This window comes from Chinchilla lanigera, unplaced genomic scaffold, assembly GCF_000276665.1.
Source record: "Chinchilla lanigera isolate Chin_1 unplaced genomic scaffold, ChiLan1.0 scaffold00055, whole genome shotgun sequence".
Lineage (NCBI taxonomy): Eukaryota > Metazoa > Chordata > Mammalia > Rodentia > Chinchillidae > Chinchilla > Chinchilla lanigera.
In genome coordinates, this window is record NW_004955456.1 from 14,971,873 (window position 1) to 14,982,839 (window position 10,967).

Here is a 10,967-nt window from a genome sequence, read left to right on the forward strand (position 1 = left end):
CGCATGCCTGTAATCCCAGCACTCAGGAGGCTGAGGCAGAAGGATCCTTGCGAGTTTGAGACCAGCCTGGGCTACAAAGTGAGCTCAACGCCAGCCTGAACTGCATAGTGAGTCCCTGTCTCAAAAAGACAAAAAAACAACAAAAAACCCAAGGCATGGTGGCATATGCTGGTAATCCCAACTATCGGGAGGCTGAGGCAGGAGGATCACTGTGAATTTGAGGCCAGCCTGGGCTCCGTAGTGCGTTCAAGATCAGCCTGAACTACATAGTGAGACCCTGTGTCAAAATAAAAAATAATAATAATTTTTTTATTTCAAGATAGGAAAAGGTTCTGAAAAGTTGCTCCATGGAGCTTGCTAACATTTTCACCCAGCCCTTAAAGGACTGTAGAATTTGAGAGCTGGCAGAGACAGGCAGCAAGGCTGGGAGGCAAATTCCTCCAGTCATGTTTATGGGTAAGCAGTGTCTCAGTGTAGGTGTTAAGGATGGAGTCAGGGGCCAAAACAAAAGGGGCACAGAATGGCAGGTGGATCCTGTTTGTCTTCATGTTTATTTTGTTCTTGCAGTGCTGGGGCTTGAACCCAGGACCTTGCACACGCTAGGCAAGAGCTCTACCACCAGCTACACTCCCGGCACAGGAAATAGGTTTTTGTGCTGAAACAAACAGAAAACCTGTGAGACATTTTAACAATGGCAAAAATAAACAAACTTCTTGGCCTTTTGGCTAAGATCAAGTGTAGTAACAGTGGCAAAAAAGTATCAGATCTGCATTTTGTCTTATCACCATTGACTGCTCAGTGCTTGTCACAGTACCTGGAACATAGTGGGCATATGGGACACGTGGAATGCATGCATGAATGAATGCACTTTGGGGAAATTGATCTGGCCAGGGTATAGGAGATAGACTGGGGCGGGGGTGGGGGCAGTCTAGAAATAGTGCTCTTCTCCCCCTCCTCCAACACAGGATCTGGCCTGGCCTCTCTTACCACACCACCCAGCAAAATGCAATCCTGCTGGTGAATAAACCCTCCCACTTCCTTCTGTCTCTTGCAGGAGCCTTTGCCAAGTCATTCCTCTTCCTTTCTCTTCCTCCCTGTAGGCCAGACCTGAACCACTCTGGCCTAGAGCATCCCAGGTCCATGGGAACAAGGCTTTCCAGCCAACCCTAGCTGTCCACACGTGCATGAAACAAATCAGTGATTCAGGCCCCAGGTGCTAAATCTCAGGAACTTCCTGGCACATCTCAAGCCACCTCTCTGACCTCTCCACCCCAGTTCCTTCCTCCATTAGTCTGCTGTGCTTGAAAAAGAAAGGAAAAAGCCAGTTCAAGCCAAACCTGTTTGGGAAGAGTGAAGCAGATGCAAAATAAAAGATGTTCCCCAGCTAAAGAGGGATGACATCCAGTCTCCACATTGAGGCTTCCCCCCATTGGTGCAGGGGAGGCTGGCCCTGCCTTCTTTTCCCTTTGATTTCTTAAGGCTCTAGGTTTAAAACTGCAGCTGCTCAGCAGCCTCTGTGTTTAGAATGCTGTTTCAGAGGCTGCAACATGACACAGTAAATGGGCTAATGGCCTGGATTCCCCCTTGACAGCCTGATGGCGCTTCAAGAAACCTGCAGCTGGGAGCAGGAGAATTAGCATTCTGGGTTCTGCCTGCTCCCCACCTCCTACCCCAACTCCATGTGCAAAGCCTGTCTTCCCTCTGGATCTCAGTTTCCCCACCTTTAAAATGATAATTAAAATAAACGAGCGCTAAGTGCCCCACCCAGCTGTGATGAGTCATCGTGCTAGATTAGGCTTGTTCTGAAAGGAAAGCTATTGGCATGCTTTATAGGAGCAGAGGAGAGGGGTTCTGTGAGGGCAACCTGGGAGATGATCAAGACCCAAAAGAAAGAGGCTCAGAATCATTGCTGGTTTTTAAGACAAGAATTCTGATACACAGAGAGGTTCTGTGATTAGCCCAAAAAAATCACAGCCAGTGACTAATAGAACCTGACTCAAACTTAGACAGACCTTCTGGACTCCAGAAGCAAAGGCACCCTTTTCTGCCCCAGCTCTGAATCTCTACCTTGCTTGGCATCTGCTCAGGAAAAGAAGGGACTTAGCCCATTGGTGGCCAACCTGGCACAAGGACACCCTCCATCCCCTTCTTTGGTGCTAGAGAATGTGACCTTTTAAATGCATCCTGTCTGGCTGAGTTGGCAGAGGAGCAGGCCAGTCAGGGACATCAGCATCCTTCTGTGCAGTTTTCAGTCACCGCAGCCCCATTCCCTGGCTGCTGGCTTCCTCCTGTGGCTGGAAAGCTCCCTGATTAGTGCAGAGCCAGCAAGAGTGGCAGCGGCATCTTCTAAAGCTGAAATCAACCTGCATTGCTCCCCACCCTGTCCTCTGGGAATACTTCCTCATCACTGCCTAGCCGGCTGGCCTTGAGTAGTACACTATGGATTTGGAAGCAAAGGACGGTGGGAGAATCTTTGCAAACTGCCTCTCCTCATGAGGATCCTGGACCAGTGGAGGAAGCCTGTGCTGGGAAGCAGGACTCAAAAGCAGGGCCCTTACTTTGCCATTGACCTTTCTGGGTGACCTTGGGCAAGTCACTTTACTTCTCTGGGTCTCGGACTGTGCATCTATAAAATAAAAAAATTGGATGGATGCTTCTTAAAATCTTTCAGCCTAAGCCAGGCATGGTGATGCACCTTTAAAGTCCCAGCTACTCAGGGGGTTACTGGGGTTCCAGGGTGCTATAGACTCTTTCCAGGTCCTTGCTGTCTTTATCAAAGAATTGAACAAGACCAGTGAAAAATGTAGTGAGGGGGGCTGGGGATTTAGCTCAGCAGCACAGCGCCTGCCTGGCAAGTGCAAGGTCGTCAGTTCGATTCCCGGTACTGGGAAAAAAAAACAAAAAAAAAAAAAGAAAAGAAAAATTTTAAAAGATCTTCCAGTCTCTAGCAACAAGGCTTTCACCAAATCCTGCTGTTTTAGGGTCATCCTATCCTCCTCAGTGAGGCACCACAATCAGCTCAGTTTTACTTTAAATTTTACATTGTACTGAAAAAAACCAACTTCAAAATTTACCCACTAGCCAGGGAAGATAGCATATAACTGATGACTCAGTTACTCATGGAGGCTGAAGCAGGAGAATTGCAAGTTCAAGACTAGGCTGAGCTGGGTATGGTGGCGCACGCCTGTAATCCCAGCACTTGGGAGGCTGAGGCAGGAGGATCCAAGAGGCTGAGGCAGGAGGATCGATACAAGTTTGAGACCAGCCTGAGCTACAAAGCAAGCTCAAGGCCAGCCTGAACTGCATAGCAAGACACTGTCTCAAAAAAAAAAAGACTAGGCTGGGCAACTTAGTGAGACCCCGTCACAAAATAAAAAGTAAAAAGGGCAGGGATGGGAGTGTAGATCAGTGATAGAACTCTCCTGGGCTTAATCTCCAGCATTGAAAAAAAAAAAAAATTACCCAACAGGGGAATCTGTGTTATTATTTTGTAAAAACAAAAACAAGGATGGGGGCTGTCTCAAAGAAAGAGACAAACCATACATTCTCAAGAGGAAAGGAGTCTGACCTGGAATCCCAAACCCAGCTGCATGAACTTGGGCCAAGTGCTTTACCTAGCTAGGCTTTGTAGAGAGAAGCCTGTACCCTACCCTCTGAATTGAACTGGGAACAGGATGGCAGTATTTTTATTACTTTTTTTTTGGGGGGGGGTACCGAGAATCAAACAAAACCTTGCTCTTGCCAGGCAGTCGCTGTGCTGCTGAGCTATGCCTCCAAGCCTACTTTTATTATATGCTTATTTATTATTTTGTGGTACTGGAGATCTAAATCTGGGACACTATAGCACTGAGCTACATTCCCAGCCTTTTTAAAAAATTATTTTGTTTGAGTCAGAGATATAGCTTAGCAACACAGCACTTGCCTGGCAAGCAAGCACAAGGTCCTGAGTTCAATTCCTGGCACACACAACAATTTTTTTGGTTTTGTTTTTTTTTTTTTTTTTGAGACAGGGACTACCTGTGTAGCCCAGGCTGGCTTCAACCTCACAGTGATCCTCCTGCCTCAGCCTCCCAAGTGCTTGGATTATAAGCATTTGATATCATCCCCAGCCTGGAAGTGAATGTTTTGATACTCAGAATTCAAACAGAGGGCAAAAGATTTATAGTGGAGCTGCAGTGCTGGGGGTGGTGGTAGCCTGCTGATCCTGTGGAGTGAGTCTGTTATTTTGTGTGTTTAGAGAACTCCAAGCTGCAGACCCCAACAAATTTCCATCCAATTCCAGGAAGTAATTTTTCCATCAGCGGGAGCTGTCCAGTAATTGTTTAAAAATCATGGGAGAGGGGTCAGCGAACAAGCAGGACCAGAAGACACAACGTTGGGGGGTGATGCTGAATGGCCACTGGTAGGGGAGTCACTTCAACCTGCCTGGCTCGATGTCCCAACCCCTTAGTACGTGGGGGATCTTGTCTCAGGGCCAAACTAGAGGCAGAGTCACAATCTCCACTGGTGTGTCTGAGAATCTGCGCGTTTTCAAATTTCTGGGTGTGGGGTCTTTTCCTGGTCTGCCTGGAGGACCTCGAAAGGCCCAGCAACTCTTGAGGAAGGCCAGGCTGAGTTGCCTGAAAAGGAAGCGAAGTGGCCTTGGGGCCTTCCGGAAGCTGGCTGCCAGGGGTGGAGGAGCTGGTATTTTCTGGCGCTGGCCATTCTGCCGAGTCAGCCCAGCACTAATGCTTAGGGAGTACAAATCCCACTTGGTCATGAAATAGGAACGCTGGTGCTGACACAGCAGGCAGACGGGAGCCTAGGCTGCACCAGCGCTGCAGCCATCATGCTGGATTCAGGAGCGGGGACAGCAGGGCACTAGAGACCTGGCTTTTCCAATGGGTTCCAGAATAACCTTAATGGAATGATTTCTCTTCTCTGGATCTCTGTCCCTTCTTTGCAGAATGAAGAACCAGTGATTCAGGGGTTCTAAACTAGCCACTTGGTTTCCTACTAAAACCTTTACATGTTCTTGCCCTTTACCAAATCCTCTGAACTCCAGGCAGGAGTCAGCTGTGCAGGTCAGAAATGCTCAGGGACATCTAGGGGCTTCCTGGCTATCATGATATTGTGGGGATTTCCTGGGATTTGGAGGTGGGGAGGAGAAGGTAAATAAAAAGGTCCCCAGAGCCATGAGGGCGGGAGCCTGAGGGTGGACAAAGGCTAGGCCTTCAGATTCTTTAGCCAGGAGGGAGTTTCAAGGAGAGACAGGATCATGTTTGCATTTTATCACAGTCAAACCGGCCAAGGTGTGGTGCTGCACACTTGTAATACCAAAACTCTGGGAGACTGAAGCAGGAGGGTCAGAGTGCAAGCCTAGCCTGGGCAACATAGTGACTTAGTGAGACCCTCTCTGAAAATTAAAAAACAAAGTGGGGTGGGAGTGGGGATGTAGCTCATTGCAAATATCCTGGGTTCAAGACCCCTAGTTAAAAAAAAAAAAGAAAAAAAAAAACAAACAAACAAACAGCCGGGCACAGTGGCACATGCCTATAATCCCAGTACTCAGGAAGCTGAAGTAGGAGGATTGCCATGAGTTCAAGGCCAGCCTGAGCTACATAGTGAGCTCAAGGCCAGCCTGAACTACATGGCAAAACTGTTTCAAAAAAAAAAAAAAAAAAAAAAAAAAGATAGCCTCAGCCGGGCATGGTGGCGCACGCCTGTAATCCCAGCACTCAGGAGGCTGAGGCAGGATTTTTGGGAGTTCGAGGCCAGCCTGGGTTCCATTGGGTTCCAGAATAACCTTAATGGAATGATTTCTCAAAGTAAGCTCAAGGCCAGCCTGCACTGCATAGCAAGACCCTGTCTCAAAACAAAAACGAAAACAAAAATAAACAAACCAAAAAGACAGCCTCGCCTCACTCTGGCAGCAGGATAGAGGGTAAACTGGATAGGGAAGAGCTGGAGAAAGGGAGCTTACTGGGGAGTCTCCTTAATGGTCCCTGGGACAGGTGGTAGGATTGGGACAGGTCACAAGTGGTAGCCCTGAGATGTAGATGTCCAGCCTGACCCCTAGGGAAATGGGTGGATGGGATGACCCACCTTTTCCAAGAAGGGCAAGTTTATAACACCCTTTGCTTTTTGGGTTTTTGTTTTGTTTTGTTTTGTTTTGGTACCAGGAATTGAACTCAGGACCTTGCTCTTGCCAGGCAGGCACTTGTGCCACTGAGCTACATTCCCCGGCCCAAGAAGGGCAAGTTTAAGGGGATGACCAATGGGCCCCATTTGGGAAGTCTATTGTCAAAGGGTATCCAGATGCAATACGAGGGGGTGGGCTGTGGAGGGAGATTTGAGCTCTCAGTGGAAGGTGGCACCTTGGGCCCCAGAAGACTAAATAAGAATGGGAGAGGCATGGGGACAGACCAGTAAATACAGTCACAAGGAGCCCTGAAGGAGGCCCCGGGAGGACCAGGGATCCATGTGTCCCAGGGACCACAAAAGGACATGGCCCCTGGTACTCCACTTTGGCACCAAATGGACCCAGAAAAGTCACACAAGGACAGAAGAGCAGGCCTTTTCATGACTAAGGGCATCCTTGTGACCTTGGCAAGTTCCAAGTTTGGTGGGATCCAATTATAACGGCCCCAGGTGGCTGTGGGAGAAAGGTAACGATTTAAGATTTGGAGATGACTGTTCTCCCCCGTGCTGTAACCGTCAGACAGAGGGAGGAACTGCTGCTGCTGGTGGTTCCCTTAGGCTGGAAGAGGTCTGGGGTGCTTTCAATGCAGGAGCCTGGAGAGAACGGGGCTGGGGTGGGGAGCACTGAGCAGGGTCCCTGAGCTGGAAGTTCAGAGGGGCGGACTCCTGGGTGGATGGCAGCGAGGCTGCTGAGGGCCTGCGTGCTGGAGAAGTAGAAGGTAGATCATCTGCTGAGTCACTGCAGAAGCAGGGGAGGAGGCTGGAGAACAGGCTGGCAGTTTGCAGGAGCCTTAGAGACAGTGGGGAACGAGCTGAGGGGGCGCCGGCTACTCAGGGACCAACTGTGCCCAGAGGGGTCCTCTCTGCCCCATCCTGAGGTTTTTCCCAGCAGCCCTAGGAAATGTGGGCTGGGAGCTGAGAAGGTCAAGGTCAGACTATCCAGAGATACTGAGGAGTAAGGGTGCCAGAGGGCCTGGAGAGTGAGGTATCACAGCTCTGGGAGATTCCCCAAGGCCCACAGAAACCCCTGGGGAGCTCAGGCCCAGGCCCACTGTGAGGCGGGTCCCCTGAGAGGCTGTGATGAAGGATGCGCTGTCCTACGGTTTGAGGCTGGAATCCCCCAGAATGAAGGATGAGAAAAGAGGAGAACTGCAATGAGGGATCTCAGGAATGATCTCGGGAATGCCACCGAGGACCAGGCTATTTGGGCAAAGGGGTGAGTCACAGAGCTGCAAGATCTGAGTGGCTAGAAGGGGTTTATTAGGGGTTTAAAGGGAACAGTGTATGGCTCTGCTTGTCCCACCTTTTGGTTCTGCCTGGGATGGAGATCCTGACACCCTTGCATCCTACTCCATCTTGGGTCTCTGCGAAGCCCCTTCCACCTCTGTAAGGTGGGGGGCAACTCAGAGCTCTGGGGCTTGATCATGAGGCGAGAGCGAGCCAAAGGCACAACCAGATTGGAGCTTGACTGCAGTGCTCCTCTCCGTTGTGATTTTTTTTTTGCCCACTGGCTCATGTGGGTGGCAGAGGAGAGGCACCAGGTGGGAATGGACAGCAATTCTGGAGGGGTAGGGGTCCTCAGGTTACTCTTGGGACAGCAGAAGGTCAGGCAGGAGACCATGAGGCAGATGGAAAAAAAAAGAAGAAGAAGGGGCTGGGGATTTAGCTCAGCGGCAAAGTGCCTGCCTGGCAAGCGCAAGGTCGTGAGTTCAGTTCCCAGTACCGGAGAAAGACCAAAAAAAAAAAAAAAAAGAAGAAGAAGAAGAAGAAGAAGAAAGAGGAGGAGGAGAAGAAAAAGTAATGAGAGAGAAACAGACACAAAATGATAGAGACAGAGAGATCCAAGAGAGGGACAGACAAAAAGACAAATTGCTTGAGACAGAGACAGGGAGAGAAGGTGCTGAGCAGGCTGGCCAGATGCCCAGGAGTTGTTCGGGAAGCTGCTGGGCTGGGCCCAATCAGGGCAAGATGGATGGCTGCTTTGGGGAGGGAGAGGCCACCAGGCCAGGCGGCCAGCCGTCTCTCCCTAGGCACAACCTGCCATGGAAAGCCCAACCTGGTGACCGTTTCCTCCCCAGAGAGGCTGAGGTGACCCCTGAGGGCTTCCTCAAGGGCATTCTGAGGTCACACGGAAGGGGCTGCTATGATGGCACAGACCTCAGTTCTGCACCTAACCAGCTGTGAGGTTTGACAGCCACTGAGCTGCAAAATGGGAACAGTCACCGCCATCCTTGGTGGTTCTGACCTCTCTTTACCTGCCTCACAGACACTTTATGCCCGGGGAATAAAGATGCTCTTTAGGTCCACCTTGGAGGTAGCCAGGTGCAGTGGCCCATGCCTGTTATCCCGGCTAATCAGTAGGCTGATACAGAAGGACTACAATTTGAAGCCAGCCTGGGCAACTTAGCAAGACCCTGTCCAAAGATAAAAATAAAAATAAAAAGGAAAAAAAATAGAATGAAAAATAAATAAATAAAAACAGCTAGGGATGCACCTCTGGGCTGTGCCCCTAGTTTCAAAGGGATGTGGGGAAGCTTGGAGGTAACAAAGGCCTCCTGTGTGCAGCAATATTTGTCTTCTTTTTTTGGGGGGGGTTCCCCAGTACCGGGAATCAAACTCACGACATCGTGCTTGCCAGGCAGGTGCTGTGCCGCTGAGCTAAATCCCCAGCCCCTTTGCAGCAATATTTGATTTCAGATATCTGGCCAGGAGTTTAGGGCTGAGGGTGGGGACTAGTGAGAGTGGACTGTGATTCCAGTTTCCAAGGCTGTAGGATGTTTGTTTTGATTTTTGTTTTTTTGAGACAGGGTCTCACTATGTAGTTCAAGCTGGCCTTGAACTCAGTATGTAGCACAGACGGCCTTGGATTTGAGGCGATCCTCCTGCCTCAGCCTCCCGTGTGCTGAGATTACAGGCATGCATCACCAGGGCTGGCAAAGGTTGTATGATTTATATAAAGATCTATTGTCTCCTTGCCCTCGAAGCCCAGAACTGAGTCCCTCTCCCAACTTTACTGAGACAGGTTCTTCCTAATCACTACATTGCCTGGGTTGGGCTTAAATTTATAATCCTCTGGCCTCAGACTCCTGGACTGCTGGGATTACAGGTATGTGGCACCACACCTAGGTAAAAACTGAACCCTCCTGCTGGGTGCTAAGCCTCAGAAGGAGGAAAAAATATACATATTTCATTGCTGTGTCCTAACCATCCCAGGGCTCTGACCTTCACAACTGGGCCGCAAGAGAACCCTCTGATCACCCACAGTGCAGCCTCACCCTGCCTCTGCTCCATTCCCTTGCCCATTCATTCATTCAAATGATGGCCAGCGAATGTAGCTTGGTGGCAAAGTACTTGCTTAACATGCATGATACTCTGAGTATGGAAGAAAAATCCCTGGGTGTCCATCAGGAACATAAAATCTGGTAGGTGAAATCCGGTAAGAGGGCAAACCCAGGATGCTGAAAGGGCCACTGAATGGTCGCCCCAGCCCCATCTATTCAAATCCATGGCCTTCAACCCTGGCTGAAATGCTTCCTCCTCCACGAGGCTTCCCAGAATTGCTAAGAATGACCCTGCAGCATTGCTTCTCCAAGTGCCCACACACTGGGGTCTTATACAGGGGCTAGAAATGATAGGCATTGTATATCCCTGTAGACCCCAACCCCGGGCCGCTGGCTGGTGTTAGTCCCTGGCCTGTTGGGAATGGGTCACACAGGGGGAGCAGCTGCTATACACAGAGCCACTCCCCATGGCTTGCAAGGCCGCCTGCGCTCTGCCTCCTGTCAGATCAGTGTTAGCGTTAGATTCTCATAGGAGTGCCAACCCCAACATGACCTTTCTAGGCATAGGATCTAAATTGTGCACACCTTTGAATCATCCTGAAACCATCCCCTACCCCTACTCTGGAAACATCTTCCAGGAAACTGGTCCCTGGAACCAAAACAATTGGGGATCGCTCTCCCGCCTCCTCTTTGGAGGTCAGAGCCCATGTCCTTATTTTTGCACCCTACAGAGCCCAAGGCAGTAGCAGATGATCAGAGCTCAGGGGATACCTATTAGTTTCCTGTCTTTGAACCTCAGTAGCTCAAAGGATGTGGACTAGTTTTGAGTCTCGGTTGCCTTACTTGTAAAGTGCAGACAATAATTTTCATGTCCCCCTGGGGCCAGGTGGCTCAGACAAGATTTTGGATGCAAAGTCCCCTGGCAAGCTGGAGTCTGTAAAGCTCCACATCCAGATGTAGACTGTTACAACAATCCTGAGACAGAAGTTAGAACCAAAGAGGCTAGGAGCAGGCGCCCCTCTGTCTGCCCTGCTTCTCCTCCTGCACGACTGCGACGGAGGGGCTCTCTGAGCCTGAAATAAACCAAATTGTGGGTAGCCAGGCTGCCATGGCAGGGGAGGCTCGTGAGAGCTTGCAAACCCATGTCCACACCCAGGTCGATGGGTGACCTTGGGCAGGTCAGTCCCTTCCTCTCTCTTCCTCCATCTCTCTCTCTCTCCTCTTAAACTTTCAGTCTAGCACGGCATGGTGGCCCAAGACTGTAATTCAGCACTCTGGGAGGCTGAGGCAGGAGGATCACAAGTTTGAGCACAGCTTGGGCAATTTAGTGACTTAGCCAAGACCCTCTCTCAAAAAATAAAAAATAGAAATGGCATTGTGGCGCATGCCTGTAATCCCAGCACTCAGTAGACTGAGGCAGGAGGATTGCTGCAAGTTTGAGGTCAACCACATGGTGAGTTTATTTTTATTTTTTATTTTTTTAATTTAATTTAATTTTTTTATTTT